An 18,153-nucleotide genomic window follows, 5' to 3' on the forward strand; every position below is an offset into this window, starting at 1 on the left:
AGAATAGTGTTGAGAAACTTATTAGCCATGATTAATGGCCGAGTAGACTCGATGGGCCGAATGGCCTAATTTCTGCTCCTAGGTCTTATGGCCTTTTGGAAGTCCATGTACACCACCTCAACAGCATTACCCTCATCAACCTTCTCTGTTACCTCTTCAAAGCACTGCAGCATGTTAATTAAACACGATTTTCCCTTTAGAAATCCATGCTGGCTCTTCCTAATCAAGGGCATAATGTGTTGCAATTCTCCAGTGCTCTGGCACCTCTCTTGAGTCTAGGGAAGACAAAGATTATGGCCAATGCCTCTGCAATTTTCACTCTTTCTTCCTTCAATATCCTTGGATGCACCTTATCCGGTCCCGGTGCCTTGGCAACTTTAAGTACTGATAGTTTATACAACACTTCCTCCTTATCAATTTTGAATCCTTCTAGTGACAGTTTCCTCCTCGGCAGCATTTGCTTCCTTGGTAAAGAAAGATGCAAAGTATTCACTTAACACCTCAGCCATGCCCCCTGTCTCCATGTGTAAATCCCCTTTTTGGTCCCTAATCAGCCCTACTCCTTTTACCTACCTCTTACTATTTGTGTGCCAATAGAAGACTTTAAGATTCCCCTTTGTGTCGGCTGCCAGCTTTTTCTCAATCTCTCGTTGCTTTTTCACCTCCCCTTTGAACCTTCTGTATTCCGCTTGGTTCTCAATTGTATTTTCTACCTGAAACACACACTTTTTCTTATGTATCTTAATTTCTATCTCCTTTGTCATCCAGAGAGCTCTGGATTTGTTTGCCCTACCTTTCCCTTTTGAGGGGATATACCTCGACTGTGCCTGAACCATTTCTTCTTTGAAGGTAGCCCATTGTTCAGTTATAGTTTTTCACGTCCAACCTTTGGTTCCAGTCTATCTAGCCCAGCTCCATTCTTGCCCCAATGAAGTCGGTTCTACCCAAGTTAATTATTCTTACTCTGGGTTGTATAAAATTCTAATAGGACTAGACAGGGTAGATGCAGGAAGGATGTTCCCGATGGTGGGGGGAGTCCAGAACCAGGGGTCACAGTCTGAGGATATGGGGTAGACCATTTAGGACTGAGATGAGGAGAAATTTCTTCACCCAGAGAGTGGTGAGTCTGTGGAATTCGCTACCACAGGAAGTAGTTGAGGCCAAAACATTGTATGTTTTCAAGAAGGAGTTAGATATAGCTCTTGGGGCGAAAGGGATCAAAGGATATGGGGAGAAAGCGGGAGCAGGCTATTGAGTTGGATGATCAGCCATGATCATGATGAATGGCGGAGCGGGCTCAAAGGGCTGAATGGCATACTCCTGCTCCTATTTTCTATGCTTCTACGTTACATTTTCCTTTTCAACCATCATTCCAAATTTTACGATACAATGATCACTGTCTCTTAACTGTTCCCCCACTGACACTTAGTCTACTTGGCCCACCTCATTTCCAAGAACCAGGTCCAACAGTACATACTTTCTTGTTGATCTGGACACATACTGCTGTAGAAAATTCTCCTGAATAGAGTCTAGGAACTCTTGCCCCACTCTGCTCCTTAGACTACCACTGCCCCAGTCTACGTTTGGGTAATTAAAGTCCCCCCATTATAACTACTCTGTAATGTTTGCATCTCTCTGTAACTTCGCTGCTGATTTGTTCCTCTACATCCTTCCCACTAGTTGGGGGTCTATAGACTACACCGAGAAATGTAATTTCACCGCTGTGTTCCTTAGCTCTAGCTAGATTGATTCTGTCCTTTAACCCTCTGGGACATCCTCTTTCTCCAGCACTGCCATGGTCTCCTTAACCAATACTGCCACCCCTCCTCCTTTTCTTCCTGCCCTATCTTTTCTGAACACCTTGTGCTCAGGAATATTTATCACTCAGTCCTGCCCTTCCATGAGCCAAGCCTCTATTATTATCACCACAACATCATATTTCCACATGGCAATTTGTGCCTGTAACTCTCCAATCTTATTTACTATACTCCATGCATTCACATACATGCACAGTAACCCTGATTTAGACTTCATGACTTTCTCCCTTACTCTGACTCTACCTATTAACTTGTTATTCTCTATACTAGTGCTATTTGTCTCTCCCAGTATTTTGTGCACCCAGGTATTCCTTTCTAATATTCTCTCCTGGTTCCCACACCCCTGCTGAGTTAGTTTAAAGCCTTTCCAACAGCACTAGCAAAATGCCCCTCAAGGAACTCAGTCCCGGCTCTGTTCAGCGCAACCCGTCTGATTTGCAGAGGTGCCATCTTCCCCAGAGCCAGTCCCAGTGTCCCAGGAATCTTATGCCCTCCCCCCGCACCATCTTTCTAGCCATGCATTCATCTGCCTTATCCTCCTATTTCTGTACTCACTTGCATGTGGCACTGGGATAATCCGGAGATTACTATATTTGACGTCCTGCTTGCTAATTTTCGACCTAGCTCCCTAAATTCTGATTGCAGGACCACATCCCCTTTCCTACCTAAATCATTGGTATCAATGTGGGCCACAACCTTTGGCTGATCACCTCCCCCCCCCAAAGAATATCCTGCAGCTGCTCGGGCATATCCTTACCCCTAGAACCAGGGAGGCAACATATCATACTAGAGCCAAGTCTACGACCGCAGAAATTACTGTCTGTTTCCCTAACTAATGAAGCCCCTATCACTATTGCTCTTCCTTTCTCCTTTCTCTCCTCCTGTACAGCCAAGCTGCTCATGGTGCCACAAACCTGGTTCTGACTGCACTCCTCTGAGGAAACAACTAAATGGAAACCTGATTAGTGAGCGGGACCCAGGGAATTCCTGCACAACTTGCCTGTTTCTCTTGGGCTGCTTGGCAGTCACCCATTCCATTTCTGTCTCCATGCTCCTAGCCTATCTCTCTGAACATGCTATCCATGTAGCTCTCAGCCTCATGGATGCGCCAACATGAGGCCAGCCGCTGCTTGAGCTCCAAAACCCGGAGCTCAAGTTTCTGCAGCTGGCAACACTTCCTGCATATGTGCATCGAAGACACCAGCAGTGTCCACGACTTCCCACATATAATGGGAACGCATTCCACACGACCGAGTTGCCCTGTCATGTCTTAACTTTACTTCCCTTACGTTAAAAATAAACCAAAGTAAATTAAAGTTATTATTTTATTTTACTGACCCTGACTTGAATTTACTCCCCTATTCCTAGTGTTTCTCACTTAAATCCAAGTAACTACTTTTTAAAAAAATATTACATTTGGTCCCCACAGCCAAATCATTTATATAGTTTGTGAACAGCTGAGGCCCAAGCACTGATCCTTGCTGTACCTTATGGTCGAGGAAGGGAATGCAGTGGATGTTGTTTATATAGATTTTAAGAACGCATTTGATTTAAGTACCACATAAAAGGCTGGTTAACAAAATTGAGGCTAATGGAATTGGAGGGTCAGTATCCAATTAGTTGAAAAAATTGGCTTAATGACAGAAAGCAGCGATTCATGGTAGATGGTTGCTTTTTGAATAGGAGGATGGCAGGCAGTGGTGTTCCCCAAGATCAGTGTTAGGACCACCTCTTTTTCATGACTTGGATCTTGGAAAACAGAGAAGAATTTCAAAATTTGCCAATGATACCAAACTTGGAGGAATGGCAAACATTGAGGGCTATGTGAATTGCCTGCAACAGGACATAGATAGACGTGCAGAATAGGCAGACAAATGACAGACGGATTCAATACAGAGAAGCGTGAGGTGATGTATTTTGGCAGAAGGGATAGGGAGGGGTAACATCGACTTAATGACACAATTTTAAAGAGTGCACTGGGATAGAGGGACCTTGGGTGCAAGTACATCAATCTTTGAAGGTTGAAGGACAAAATGAGAGAGAGTGATGAGCAAAGCATCTCAGATCCCGGGCTTCATAAATACAGGCATTGAGTACAAAGGCAGGGAAGTTATGCTGAACCTTTATAAAGGTGTGGGTAGCCATTAGAATTTTACATCCAGTTCTGGTCACCACACTTCAGGAAAGATGTGAAGCTCCTTGTTCCGACAGGTACTTAAAAAAGGAAAAAGGCAAGTGAAGTGAGTGTTGGACCTCAACAGTGTGATTCTGGGGAATTAATAATGGAAAATAAGGAAATGGCAGATGAATTGAACAGATATTTTGCATCAGTCTCACTGTAGAGGATACAAATAACATTATAGAAATAAGTTTGAATCAGGTGAGAGGGAGGGAGGAAGTTAAAACAATTACAATCGCCAGGGAAAGAATACTAAGAAAACTGTTAGAACTAAAAGTTGACAGCTGTGGCCCAAGACTTCATCCTAGGGTCTTAAAAGAAGTGGCTGCTGAAAGAGTAGATGTATTGGTTTTAATTTTCCAAAGTTCCCTAGATTCTGAAAAGATCCCATCAGATTGGAAAATAGCAAATGTGACTCCTCCATTCAAGGAAGGAGGCCGAAAGCAGGAAATTACAGGCCAGTTAGCATCTGTCATAGGGAAAATGCTGGAATCTATTATTAAGGAGGTTATAGCAGGGCACTTAGAAAATCTCAATGCAATCAGGCAGAGTCAACACGGTTTTGTGAAGTTCTTTGAGGAAGTAACAAACAACATGGATAAAGGGAAACCTGTGGATGTGTTGTGCTTAGATTTCCTGAAGGCATTTGACAATGTGCCACATCAAAGGTTACTATGCAAAATTAGAACTTGTGGTGTAGGGGGGAACATATTAGCATGTATAGAGGATTGGTTAGCTACCAGGAAGCACAGTAAGCATAAATGGCTTAAAAGAGCATAAAAAGCATAAAAGACACTTCCTCCTACCTCTCCCTGGACCATGACCCCACCACTGAACATCAAGCCATTGTTTCCAGGACTGTCACTGACCTCATCTCCTCTGGAGATCATCCTCCCACAGCTTCCAACCTGATAGTCGCCCAACCTCGGACGGCCTGCTTCTACCTCCTACCCAAAATCCACAAACAGAACTGTCCCGGCAGACCGATCGTGTCAGCCTGTTCCTGCCCCACGGAACTCATTTCTCGTTATCTTGACTCCCTTCTCTCTCCCCTTGTCCAGTCCCTTCCCACTTACATCCGTGATTCCTCTGACACCTTACGTCACATCAACAATTTCCAGTTCCCTGGCCCCAACCGCTTCCTCTTCACCATGGACGTCCAATCCCTCTACACCTCCATCCCCCACCAGGATGGTCTGAGGGCCCTTAGCTTCTTCCTTGAACAGAGGCCTGAACAATCCCCATCCACCACTACTCTCCTCCGTCTGGCTGAACTTGTTCTCACACTGAACAATTTCTCCTTTAACTCCTCTCGCTTCCTCCAAATAAAAGGTGTGGCTATGGGTACCCGCATGGGCTCCAGCTATGCCTGTCTCTTTATGGAGTATGTGGAACATTCCTTGTTCCAGTCCTACTCCGGCCCCCTCCCACAACTCTTTCTCCGGTACATCGATGATTACTTCGGTGCGGCTTCATGCTCTCGTCGGGACCTGGAAAAATTTATTAATTTTGCTTCCAATCTCCACCCCTCCATCATTTTCACGTGGTTCATCTCTGACACTTCCCTTCCCTTCCTTGACCTCTCTGTCTCAATTTCTGATGATAGACTGTCCACCAATATCCATTACAAGCCTACCGACTCCCACAGCTACCTCGACTACAACTCCTCACACCCTGCTTCCTGTAAGGACTCCATCCCATTCTCTCAGTTCCTTCGCCTCCATCGCATCTGTTCTGATGATGCTACCTTCAAAAACAGTTCCTCTGACATGTCCTCCTTCTTCCTTAACCGAGGTTTTCCACCCATGGTCGTTGACAGGGCCCTCAACCGTGTCCGGCCCATCTCCCGCACATCCGCCCTCATGCCTTCTCCTCCCTCCCAGAAACATGATAAGGTCCCCCTTGTCCACACTTATCACCCCACCAGCCTCTGCATTCAAAGGATCATCCTCCGCCATTTCCGCCAACTCCAGCACGATGCCACCACCGAACACATCTTCCCTTCACCCCACCTGGCGGCATTCCGTAGGGATTGTTCCCTCCGGGACACACTGCTCCACTCCTCCATCACCCCCTACTCCTCAACCCCCACCTATGGCACCTCCCCATGCCCACGCAGAAGATGCAACACCTGCCCCTTCACTTCCTCTCTCCTTACTGTCCAAGGGCCCAAACACTCCTTTCAAGTGAAGCAGCATTTCACTTGCATTTCCTCTAACTTAGTCTACTGCATTCGTTGTTCCCAATGCCGTCTCCTCTACACTGGAGAGACCAAACGTAAACTGGGCGACCGCTTTGCAGAACACCTGCGGTCTGTCCGCATGAAAGACCCAAACCTCCCTGTCGCTTGCCATTTTAACACTCCACCCTGCTCTCTTGCCCACATGTCTGTCCTTGGCTTGCTGCATTGTTCCAGTGAAGCCCAACGCAAACTGGAGGAACAGCACCTCATCTTCCGACTAGACACTTTACAGCCTTCCCGGCTGAATATTGAATTCAACAACTTTAGATCTTAAACTCCCTCCCCCATCCCCACCCCCTTTCCGTTTCTTCCCCCTCCCTTTTGTTTTTTCCAATAATTTATATAGATTTTTCTTTTCCCACCTATTTCCATTATTTTTAAATCTATAACTGTAATACCATCAGTCTTTCCACCCCACCCCCACTAGAGCTGTACCTTGAGTGTCCTGCCATCCATTCTTAATTAGCACATTTTCTTAGATAATATCACCACCTTCAACACCTCTTTGTTCCTTTTGTCTGTGACATCTTTTGATTATCTGCTCCTATCACTGCTTGCTTGTCCCTACAACCACCCCCCCCACAACTTCTCTTCTCCACCTCCCCCCCCCACCACCCCCCACCTCAAACCAGCTTATATTTCACCCCTCTCCTAACTTTACTCAGTTCTGCTGAAGGGTCATGAGGACTCGAAACATCAACTCTTTTCTTCTCCGCCGATGCTGCCAGACCTGCTGAGTTTTTCCAGGTAATTCTGTTTTTGTTAAGCATAAATGGGTCATTTTTGGGTTGACAAGATGTGAGTGGAGTGCCACAGGGGTCAGTGCTGGGGCCTCAGATGCTTACAAATTATATCAATGGTTTGGACGAAGGGACCGAATATATAGTTGTTAAATTTGTTGATGACACAAAGATAAGAAGGAAAGTAAGTTGTGAAGGGGACATAAAGAACCTGTAAAGAGATATAGATAGATTAAGTGAGTGGGCAAAAATTTAGCAGATAGAGTATAATTTGGGAAAGCGTGAATTTGTCCACTTTGGCAGGATGAATAGAAAGTGGTTGATTATTTAAATGGAGAGAGATTGCTTAACTCTGAGGAACAGAGGGATCTGGATGCCCTGTGACATAAATCAGAAAAGGTTAGTATGCAGGCACAGCAAGTGATTAGGAAGGCAAATGGAATGTTGCCGTTTATTGCAAAGTGAACGCAATAAAAAAAAGTAGGGATGTTTTGCTACAGTTGTACAGGGCATTGGTGAGACCCCTTACATATGGAATGCTGTGCTGTGTACAGTTTTAATCTCCTTATTTAAGGTAGGATATAAATAGCAGTTCAGAGAAGGTTGACTTGACTGATACCTGGGTAAAGGTTGGATAGGCTGGGCCTCTATTCATTGGAGTTTAGAAGAATGAGAGGTGATCTTATGAAACATATTAGATCCTGAAGGGACTTGACAGGGTGGATGCTGAGAGGATGTTTTCCCTTGTGGGAGAGACTAGAACTAAAGAGGCACAGTCTAAAAATAAGGGGTCTCCCATTTAAGACGGAGATGAGGAGAGCATTTTTTCCCTCGGGGTCATGAGTCTTTGAAACACTCTTCCCCAGAGAGCGGTGGGAGCAGGATCACTGAATATTTTAAAGGTGGAAATAGACAGATTCTTGACTAACAAGGGAGTCAAAGGTTATCGGGGTAGGTGGGAATGTGGAGTTGAGGTTACAATCAGGTCAGCCATGATCTTACTGAATGCGGAGCAGGCTCAAGGGGCCAAATGGCCTACTCATGCTCCTAATTCGTATGTTCACATTGATGTACAAGCTGAACAGGATTGGGCTAAGACAGGCCACCTGGAGTAGCCCATTTGTCTGTTTCCTCCAAGAGCTAGTCTCATCACCTGTATGCACCCTGAACCGTCTGTCCCAGAGTAGCAGTTCAATGGGACCAGGGACCCACGGAGGGAGAACTCCTGATATTATGACGAATAGGCCCATGTAGGGTATATCGTAAGCTGCAGTGAGATCAAGGAAAATTGCCCCTGATCTGAGATGCCTTTGAAAGCCATTTTCAATGAAAGTGGTTGCTGGGAAGACCTGATCATGTGCTTCTTCCTTGTTGAAAGCCTGCTTGGTTTGCACTCAGGATGCGCTCCACTTCTGGCTTTCTTCACTGTAGGATTAAGTGCTCCACTCCCTTGAAGCATACTGATAGCAGGGATATTGGCAGTAGTTTGATGGTAATTTTGAGTCCTTCGTTGGTCTAGGGAGATTGATGATTTTTGGCATGCACCAGGATTTTGGCAGTCTTCCCTTGCATACACCTCTTGTAAAGAAGTGGGCCAATGAGGGGAGGGCCTGTAGGCCGAGGTATTTTAGAGACTCAGGGAGGATGTTGTTATAACCAGAGGCAGTGCCCAGCTGAACGATTGTACTCCTTTGTCCAAACCCAGGGTGGTGAAAGCTTCAGATCTGGAATTGTGCTGCGTAGAGAAGGGTCTCTACTTGCTCCATATTTGCTTCTTCACTCTTTTTCCTAGCAGTGCCCTTCCCATGTGAAGGGGTTGGCTCGCTACCTAATTGGCATTACCACATAGGCAGCTTGGTGTTAATGGTGGCTGGGTTGCTCTGAGGTAGCGCAGGACTGTCCAACATTTATGGCTTGAGCAGGTGAAGTCCAGGTTCTTTGTTTTCTTTTCCTATCTGGCCCATCGAGCACAGTCCAGGGATTTAACCAGATGATCTGCCATGTCTGGGTCACTGGAGCACTCATATTGTTGGAATAGGGAGGCAGGTTCCTCTTCCAGGCAAGGTATATCCACAGGGCGGTACACCTTGGAATGGTTCTGCTGCCTGCATTGTAGATGGCTCTGCAGAAGCGACTGTATTCCAGCAGTATGGGATATTTTGGGAAGGCATCATTGTAACACTTTGGTCCAATACCTTGCTCTACTCCTGCCAATTGGCTTCTTACAGGCTCCACCACTGCTTCTTTGAGCTGGTGACAATTATTAATTATATCCAATGTGGATCTGAGATGATCTGTGCTGGCTGTGTAGAAAATTGGTCAGGATTTGTCATGAGGCAGGAAGTGGATTGTTGTGCACTGAGCTGACCTAGCACAGATCAAGAGAGTGGTCACATTTCCATTGAGTAGAGTGGAAAGCTCCAGGCTGTTTGGGATCATGGATGAGAGGAAGGTCAGGCTGTGAGGTCCAGTTTTCAAGTTCTTCACCATATGCATTAACCTCTTGGTAGCCCCAGTCTGTGTGGTGGCTATTAAAGTCTTCAGTAAAGACAGCAGGGTGTGGCACGCTTGGGAGGATTTGTTGGACCCAGCTAGCACTAGCAGAATTGTTGGCATTGCTATCTGGAAAGCACCAACCTTGATAATGTCAGAGTATTCAGTGGAGAACAGATGGACTTCATTGGCAATAGTCACTTGGACAAATGTAGAAAGGCCATGCTTAGGGAGGGCAATATGGCATATCAGATCAAAACCATCTACCTTGTACCTCCCAGCTTTATCTGATGAAAGATGTGTTGCTTGAATGCAGGTCACAATGATGGTGTATTGTTGGGTGGAGGCGCTAACTAGGTGTCTCTTGGCTGAAGACATTCCCTCAACATTGAGTTGCAGGATGCGAAATGCAAATCCAATGGTAGAAGAGCCACATATTACCGCCATTTTTTTGATTCTGTGATACTGGAATTCTTCAAGTGCAGACTTGTTGAATTCAGTTTGCCAGGAGGATCATTGGCCTGCTCGGTGTAGGCCAGGTACTGATGGGTGATGTGAAGGGAATCTATTGCCACTTGATCTACTGGTGGTTAAGTGGGAAACAAACCCATTCGGAAATTCTAAAGCCTACCTTAATTCTACTGTGCCACCGAAAGAGACGACAAAAAGGAACTTTATGACACTTACTCATGGGACAAAGAGAAAGATCTAGAATGAAGTGTCTTTGCATTGAATCAGAGAAATTAGACTCCATTTCAACCTTTAGCTATCGCATGCTCATTGTATTTTCCATCTCCTAGACACCAAATAACTATTCTATTCTTCGATGATGCATCTCTTATCATTCAAGGTGTGCGCCTCTGAATTTACCTGTGCCATCTCTTCAGTGTCTCTAGCATCCATTTTCTCATTGTCGCACATTTAAAATTTGTGTATGTTTATCCTACTCCCCAAGAAAGGGAACATAGGGACAGGAGTAGGTCATTTAGCCCCTCAAGCCTCTTCTATCATTCAATGAGTTTATAGCCAGTCTGTGACATAACTCCATTTACCCACCCTTGATCAATATCCCTTAATGACTGAAGTCATTCTGCTTTTCAGATTGCCATCCTGCTTCTCCTACACCAAGGTATGGAGAAAGCTTGAAAATCAGTGATCTGAAAAGTTCTTGTCTAGAAAAAATTATGTAGCCTCTCTCCAAAGCTAAATCTCATGGTTACCTAGTTTCCTCATGCTGTTGTTGGCTCAATTGCTAACTTTTTCATTAGATCTCATCAAGCCACAATAATTCTTGCCTCTTTTGTGCCCTAAACCTGCTTTGTGTCAGTTGCCTCTACCATTTATGATCTATTCTACACTCTCAAACTACTATCAGATTTCATATTTCAGTTCTCACAAACGCAAGTCTTCTCCTAGTGCAACAGCTGATCTCCATGCCTTTTAATGGAATAATGAAAATACAATTTCTTTCAGAACCACAAATTCACTTTCTTCTCGGCTCTTACAAATTAAACAACTACCTCTTCCTACCTTCACTTACCTTGGCCCTTCCCATTTTTGGCCATATTGTTTCCTCTGCATAAAATCGAACTCCAGTCTCCTTGCTTATTAAAGTTGGTTGAAAAGTTGCTCACCAGCCTCATCCACAATGAGTTCTCTCAATGTCACATCCAGCACTGATTCTCCAACTCTGGCTTTCTGTGCTTCTGTGGCTACAGGGTGACCAAGATTGGGAACTGAATATCCAAGAATATTCGGCATTTAGGATGGAAAGGCAAAAAGGAAAAGGAGGTGGGGTAGCACTCTTAATAAGGGACAAGATCAGTACATTGGTAAGAGAATCGAAGGATTAAGATGTAAAATCAGTTTGGGTGGAGTTAAGAAACAGCCAGTGGCAGCAAACATTGGTGGAGTTGTTATAGGCCACCAAACTGTATTGGTAATGTTGGACATGGAATAATTCAGGAAATTAGAGATGTATGTAATGTGGGTAATACAGTAATAACGGGCGACTTCAATTTACACAAACTGGGTTAACCAAATTAGCACTAATGCTGTTGGCAGTGAATTCCTGGAGCGTGTACAAGATGGGTTTCTGGACCAGTACACTGAGGAGCCAACTAGGGATCGGGCTATTTTGGATTTAGTGTTGCATAATAAGAAAGGGCTAATTAATAACTTTGTTGTAAAGGAGTCTTTGGGAAATGGTGACCATAATATGATAGAATTTCACATTAAGCTTGAATGTGATATAGTTCTTTCTGAAACTATGGTCTTAAGTTTGAAGAAAGGAAATTATGAGGTTTGAAGGGCAAGTTGGCTATGATAAATTTAGTGGTAGACAGGCAATGGCTAGTATTTAAAGAAACGCTACACAGTCTACAACAGATATACAATCCTCTAAGGCACAAACACTCAAAGGCAAGGCAAATCAACAGTGGTTAATCAAAGAAGCTAAAGAATGCATTAGATCAAAGGAAGTGGCTTATAAGATTGCCAGAAAAAGTGATAAGCCTGAGAATTGGGAGCAATTTAGAGCCCAGCAAAGGAGGACCGAGAAACTGATTAGGAAAGGGAAAAGAGAATATGGATGCAAGCTAGCGAGGAACATAAAGGAAGACAATAAAAGCTTCTTTGGGTATGTGAAATGAAAAGATTAGCTAGGAAAAATGTGGTCCCATAACAGGTAGGGACAGGAGAATTTATAATGGAGACCAGGGAGATGGTGGAGAAGCTAAACAGTTACTATGCGTCTGTCTTCACAGAATAATATAAATTCCCCAGAAATACTTGGTGACCAAAGTACTTGGGAAACTGAGGAACTAAAAGGAATTAGTATTAGTAATGAGGTAGTACTTGGAAAGTTAACTGGGTTGAAGTTTAATAAATCCCCTGGACCAGATGAGAGTGTTGAAGGAGGTGGCTAGAGAGAGAGCGAATGCATTGCTTATCTTTCCAGAATCTATAGAATTTTGAAAGGTTCCTGCAGACTGGAAAGTAGTAAATGTAACCCCAGTATTTAAGAAGGGAGGAAGAGTGGAGAATGAAAAACTAAAGACCTGTTAGTTTGACGTCAATAGTAGGGAAAATGTTAGAATCTATTATAAAGGATGTGATAGCCGGACATTTAGAAAAGAATGGTAAAATTGGGCAGAGTCAACATGGATTTACGAAAGGGATATCATGTTCGACAAACTTGTTGGAGTTTTTTTTAAAGAGCATGTTACTTGTAGCATAGATAAAGGAGAACCAGCGGATGTGGTATATTTGGATTTTCAGAAGGCTTTTGATAAGATCCCACACAAGAGGTTAGTAAATAAAATTAGAGCACATGGGATTCAGGGAAATATACCAGTATGGATTGAGGACTGGTTAACAGACAGAAAGCAGAGAGTAGGAATAAATGGATCATTCTCAGGGTGGCAGACTGTTACTGGTGGGGTACCACAAGGATCAATGCTAGGTCCACAGCTGTTCACAATTGATATAAATGATTTGGATGTGGGAACCAATTGTAATATTTCCAAATTTGCTGAAGACACCAAACTGGGTGAGAAATAAGTTGTGAGGAGGATGCAAGGAGGCTTTAAGAGGACTTGGACAAGTTAAGTGAATGGGCTAGAACATGGCAAATGGAATGTGATATGAAGTAGTGTGAAGCTATTCACTTTGGTAGAAAAAACAGAAATGCAGAGTATTTCTTAAATGGTGACAGGTTGGGAGCCTGGGTGTCCTTGTTCATGAGTCACTAGAAGCTAGCATGCAGGTGCAGCAAATAATTGGGAAGGCAAATGGTATGTTGGCCTTCATCTCGAGGGGAAGAGAGTGCAGGAGTAAAGATATCTTTCTGCAGTTATATAGAGCCTTGATGAGACCTCACCTGGAGTATTGTGCACAGATTTAGTCCCCTTATACTTGCCACAGAGGGAGTGCCACAGAGGTTCACCGGATTAACTTCTGGGATGGTAGGAGATTGAGGAGACTAGGCCCCTAGAGTTTCAAAGAATGAAGGGTAACCTCAATGAAACTTACAAAATTCTTACACAGGGCGTGACAGGCTGTATATAGATAAGATGTTTCCCCTGGCTGGTGAGCCTAAAATCAGGGGGCATAATCTCAGAATAAAGGGTGGGCCATTTAAGGCTGAGATGAGAAAGAATTTCTTCACTCAGAGGATGATGAATCTTTGGAATTCTCTACCCAGTGCACTGTGGAAGCTCAATCGTTGAGCATGTTCAAGACAGAAATCGATAGATTTCTGGAGACTAATGATATCATGTCGATATGGAGACAGTGCAGGAAATTGACATTGAGGTAGATAATCAGCCATGAACTAATTGAATAACGGAGCAGACTCAAAGGCCAAATGGCCTTCTCCTGTTCCTACATTCTTACACACCCACTTCCCCCAACTCCATTATTAGCCTTTGGCCAACTTGGCCCTACTTCTCTGTAATCTCCCTTCCTAAACCCTCTGCTTCGCCACTTCACTGTCCTCTTTTCAAAAATTTCCCAACATGCATCTTTTGATTCAGCCCTCAGTCACTTCCATTAAACTCTCTTCCTCCACTCAGCATTTATCCCTCCTCTTGATTTTTTCTAAAACAATTTTGAAATGTTCGTTAAGTTGAAGGGACTATGTAAGTATGCAATACTGTTGAAGCAGCACAGATTTAACAGGGAATTGGCCTGCCACCCTGAAAGAGCTGTAACACAGGCTGTCAAAATCTAACAAAAAGGCCATCATGTGCTGCAGGCATGCCAGGCAATAATGTTCTTTAAATCATAAAATCTTAGAATGGTTACAGCACAGGGGGTGGCCATTTGGTTGTCTATGCCAGCTCTCTGCAAGATCAACTCACCTAGTCCCACTCCCCTGCCTTTTCCCCATAGCTCTATGAATTTTTTCTCTTCAGATAATTATCCAATTCTCTTATGAATGCCTCGATTGAATCCTAGGCTTTATTAATTGAGGCATAAGAGTATCAGAACAAGGAGGTTAAGTTGAATTTGTATAAGGTGCTAGTTCAGCCTCAGCTGGAGTATTGCGCCCAGTTCTGGAAGCCAAGGCACTGAAGAGTGTGTAGAAAAGATTCACAAGAATGGTTCCAGGGATGAGGAACTTCAGTTATGAACACAGGCTGGAGAAGTTAGGACTGAGGGGAGATCTGATAGAGATATTCAAAATCATGAGGAGTCTGGACATTCCAAATCCTAACTATTCGGTGTGCAAAACAGTTTTTCATTATGTTGCTGTTGCTTCTCTTGCTGATCACCTTGAACCAGTTCCTCTGATTCTCGATTTTTCTGCTAACAGGAGCAGTTTCTCCCTATCTCTGTCCAGAATCTTCACGATTTTGAACAGATCTATCAAATTTTCTCTTCTCCAAGGTATAAAAGCCCTAGCTTCTCTAATCTATGCCTGTAACTGAAGTTCCTTTTCCCTGAAACTATTCTTGTGAATCTTCTCTGCAACCTCTCTAATGTCTTCAGACCCTTTCTAAAGTGTGATGCCTAGAACTGGACATAATACTGCAGCTGAGACTGACGCAGTATTTTACACAGGTTTATCATAATAAAAGAGCAAGAACTGCTCCATGTGGAAGCCTTGAATATGCCATGAATGGAAATTGCAATGGAATGGATGCAATGGTCCTTAACCTGCCTTGGGCCTCATGACTGCAAGATGACAATAGTGTTGAATGCACCAAACCTTCCTTTTGGCTAATTGATGCTTTGTCACCAGTTTAACTTGGGCCCATGCACCATAATAAATGATTGCCTGCAGAGGCTATATAAATTTATGAGAGGCACACTGAATCAATTAAGGATGTAAAGCATTTATATAATGGAAGTAACATTCTGCTTTTGACTTATGTAGCAGCAGCTAAAATGATGGAAGAATGTCGTAACTAAAAGAAACCAGGGTGCATTAATTTGTCGATAGCTAAATTTAAGGTTTCACTTAAAAACTTGTGGGGGATTAACTGTGCACTTATAAATGGGTCAACATGTGAGCCTTTCATGATCCAAATACAACTAATGAAATACTGAAATAGTGCAATTCCACAGCTATATTGGGCTATGCTTTAAATCAATGTTGGACGGATCCTGGAGATATTACAGAACTATGCAAGTTAAAAAATTGGATCGAACTAACCACCTTAGTAGACCACCTCTGCATGAACTTCATCCTTTTTTTAAAATTCTGTTGGTGAATGCCAAAACTTGACCTCCAAATTTTGAGAGGAGATCATTCCTGAAGGCCTCCAAGCTTACGCAGCCTGTGTCTTCAAAAAGAATCATGGGACCTGATGGTTTTCCAGATAGGCAAACAGATCTCTAGACACCCTAACTTCTGAAAGTGGCCTGAACTGCCTCCAGTTGCATGTTTGACAGTTAAGACGAGTTAATTGATATCACCTCTCATTACATTGTCGACCCCAACTAAAGTGAGAGAGCATTTTCATGATTCAGACATTAGTGTATCAATAGCAACTAGCAGGGGCAAATTCCTTCCCTCTTGTTGATGTGTACTCCACTTACTTTTTGACAGTTTCTGTTAACGGGTGAGCAAGGGTTGTGGAGCTCAGGGCCTGTGCAGTTAGTTCAAAAATGGCTGCATTCATCAAATCAAATAATGTTTTGCCAAGTCCACACCCCTTCCCTGTATAGAGTTATCAAATCTCCAGGTAAATAGGTCTGAAGGCAGGAAACCCTTGTTCAGAACAATGCTGTTCAATATGGTAACGTAGCAGATACGCCAGCTTTGAAATTAAAATAAGTTAATCTGGTCATTTTTGTATTTGCACTGGAGAAAATCAGAAAATCATGAAAGCTGCTGTGTTGTCGTAAAAACCTGCTAATTCAATAATATCCTTCAGGGAAGGGGACCCGCCAAAACAATACTTGGACTCTAGTCCACACTAATGTTCCCTCTAATTTTCCTTCAGCATGTACTGCTCATTTCTTTCTCTTCCTTTATTCTTTCATGGGATATGGGCGTCGCTGGCAAGGCCAGTATTTGTTGCCCATCCCTAATTGCCCTTGAACTGAGTGGCTTGCTAGGCCATTCCAGAGGGCAGTTAAGAGTTAACCTCATTGCTTGATCTGGACTCACATGTAGGATGTAGATTTCCTTCCTCTAAAGGGCATCAGTGAACCAGATGGGTTTTTACAACGATCGATAATAGCTGTCATGGTCAACATTCGTGAGACTAGCATTATATTCCAGATTTATTTGAAGTTAAATTCCACTAGCTGCCATGGTGAGGTTTGAACCGATGTCCCTGGTCCAGTGACATTACAACTATGCCACAATGCATCCCCTCACCTGCCCCTGCAGCACTGCACAGTCCCTTTAAGATAGTCGCACAGCTACACATCTGCATTATCTTAAGGGGACTGCATTTTGCGAATGGTCTGTTTATCCCCTGCACAGCACATTCCTGACTGCTGGGCAGCTGTGCACCCAGGCAATTTAGAAGGAACATATTTCATGGTTGAATTTTGGGTCCATTTGCCAGGTGCATTGAATGTCATCGTTGGCTGTCCCTCGATTCGAGGGGCCTACTCAGGGTTGCGAGTTTCTGTCATTGGTCGTCTTGGAGCTAATCAGGCTGATTCTCGACCTGCATATCTTTGGCCACATGGGGCAGGACATCCCACAAGATAGTGGGGTACAGAATGCAGGATTTGCTACCTTTTCTTTCTTTCTCTGCCATTGCTCTGAACCATCAAAGACGCTGTGACTCAAAGCATGATACAGCTTGACGGACAAGTCGTCATTCTGAATGATTGGCAGCAAACTCCTCCCAGGCATATCAATGCTGCTGCACTTTAAGGAGAGTTTCAGAGTAACTTTGAAGCGTTGCCTTTGTCCTCCCCTTGAATGTTGGCCATTTGTTCCTGCATTGAAAGTAACTTAGTTGTAGAAACAATTGGCTACCTAATTTACCACCAACTTTTCATGGCAATTCAGAACGCTGGCATTGCCAGCATTAGGGATACAAATGTTTAAAAATAAAGATGTTACTGGAATTGTAACTAAGATCTCTTGATAATACATTAACCTTCTGCCACATTTCTTTGCCGCTAAAAAAGCATAGGGCTCTTTTGAGTCAATCATACAGGATAGATTTAAAAGAAGATGCATCCCAAACTTCAGCTGTGACATGGTGAAAGCGGAGTTCTCAATTGTACAGATAATCTGTCCCTCATTATAAGGTTGGAAGAGTGCATCAATTTTATTATCATGCATCATGTATAAGAAGTGTGATGCATCTGAGATGAGAGCATTATGTCACTTGTCGATTAAGAAAAGGATCAAAAAGTTTTGCCTAACAACTTTATATAACTATGATGCGCTTCTAGAAAAGTTTGAGATTGTTTACAAGAAAATATTTTAGACATTCATTGCTTCCCCACCATCCCCCCTACAAAATAAAACTGAACAGGGTACTATTTTACCACATCGTATAGCTTTGCCAATTAAAAAAAAATCTGAGTGTCTTCATCCAGAAAGAACCACCTTAAGATGGGTAAAAAGCCAACATCAAACTGAGCTATGACAATTGTTCCTGATGAGAAGCTGGACACGACCCTCCCTCCTTCTGCTAAAAGATGTTCAGACATTATTTGACTTCTAACAAAATAAAAACAGTACTTTTCTTACCATATTTA

The 18,153-nt window shown here is 43.4% G+C and overlaps 1 protein-coding gene and 1 long non-coding RNA gene across 7 annotated transcripts in view; both read right to left on the minus strand.

Moving 5' to 3' along the window:
- LOC144683762 (uncharacterized) overlaps positions 1-18,153 on the minus strand; it is a 1,025,508-nt gene that overhangs the window by 674,466 nt on the left and 332,889 nt on the right. The window lies entirely within an intron of this gene.
- The window catches only part of atp8a1 (ATPase phospholipid transporting 8A1), a 488,126-nt gene that overhangs the window by 178,053 nt on the left and 291,920 nt on the right, over positions 1-18,153 (minus strand). The window lies entirely within an intron of this gene.

This window comes from Cetorhinus maximus, chromosome 1 (genome assembly GCF_964194155.1).
Source record: "Cetorhinus maximus chromosome 1, sCetMax3.hap1.1, whole genome shotgun sequence".
NCBI lineage: Eukaryota > Metazoa > Chordata > Chondrichthyes > Lamniformes > Cetorhinidae > Cetorhinus > Cetorhinus maximus.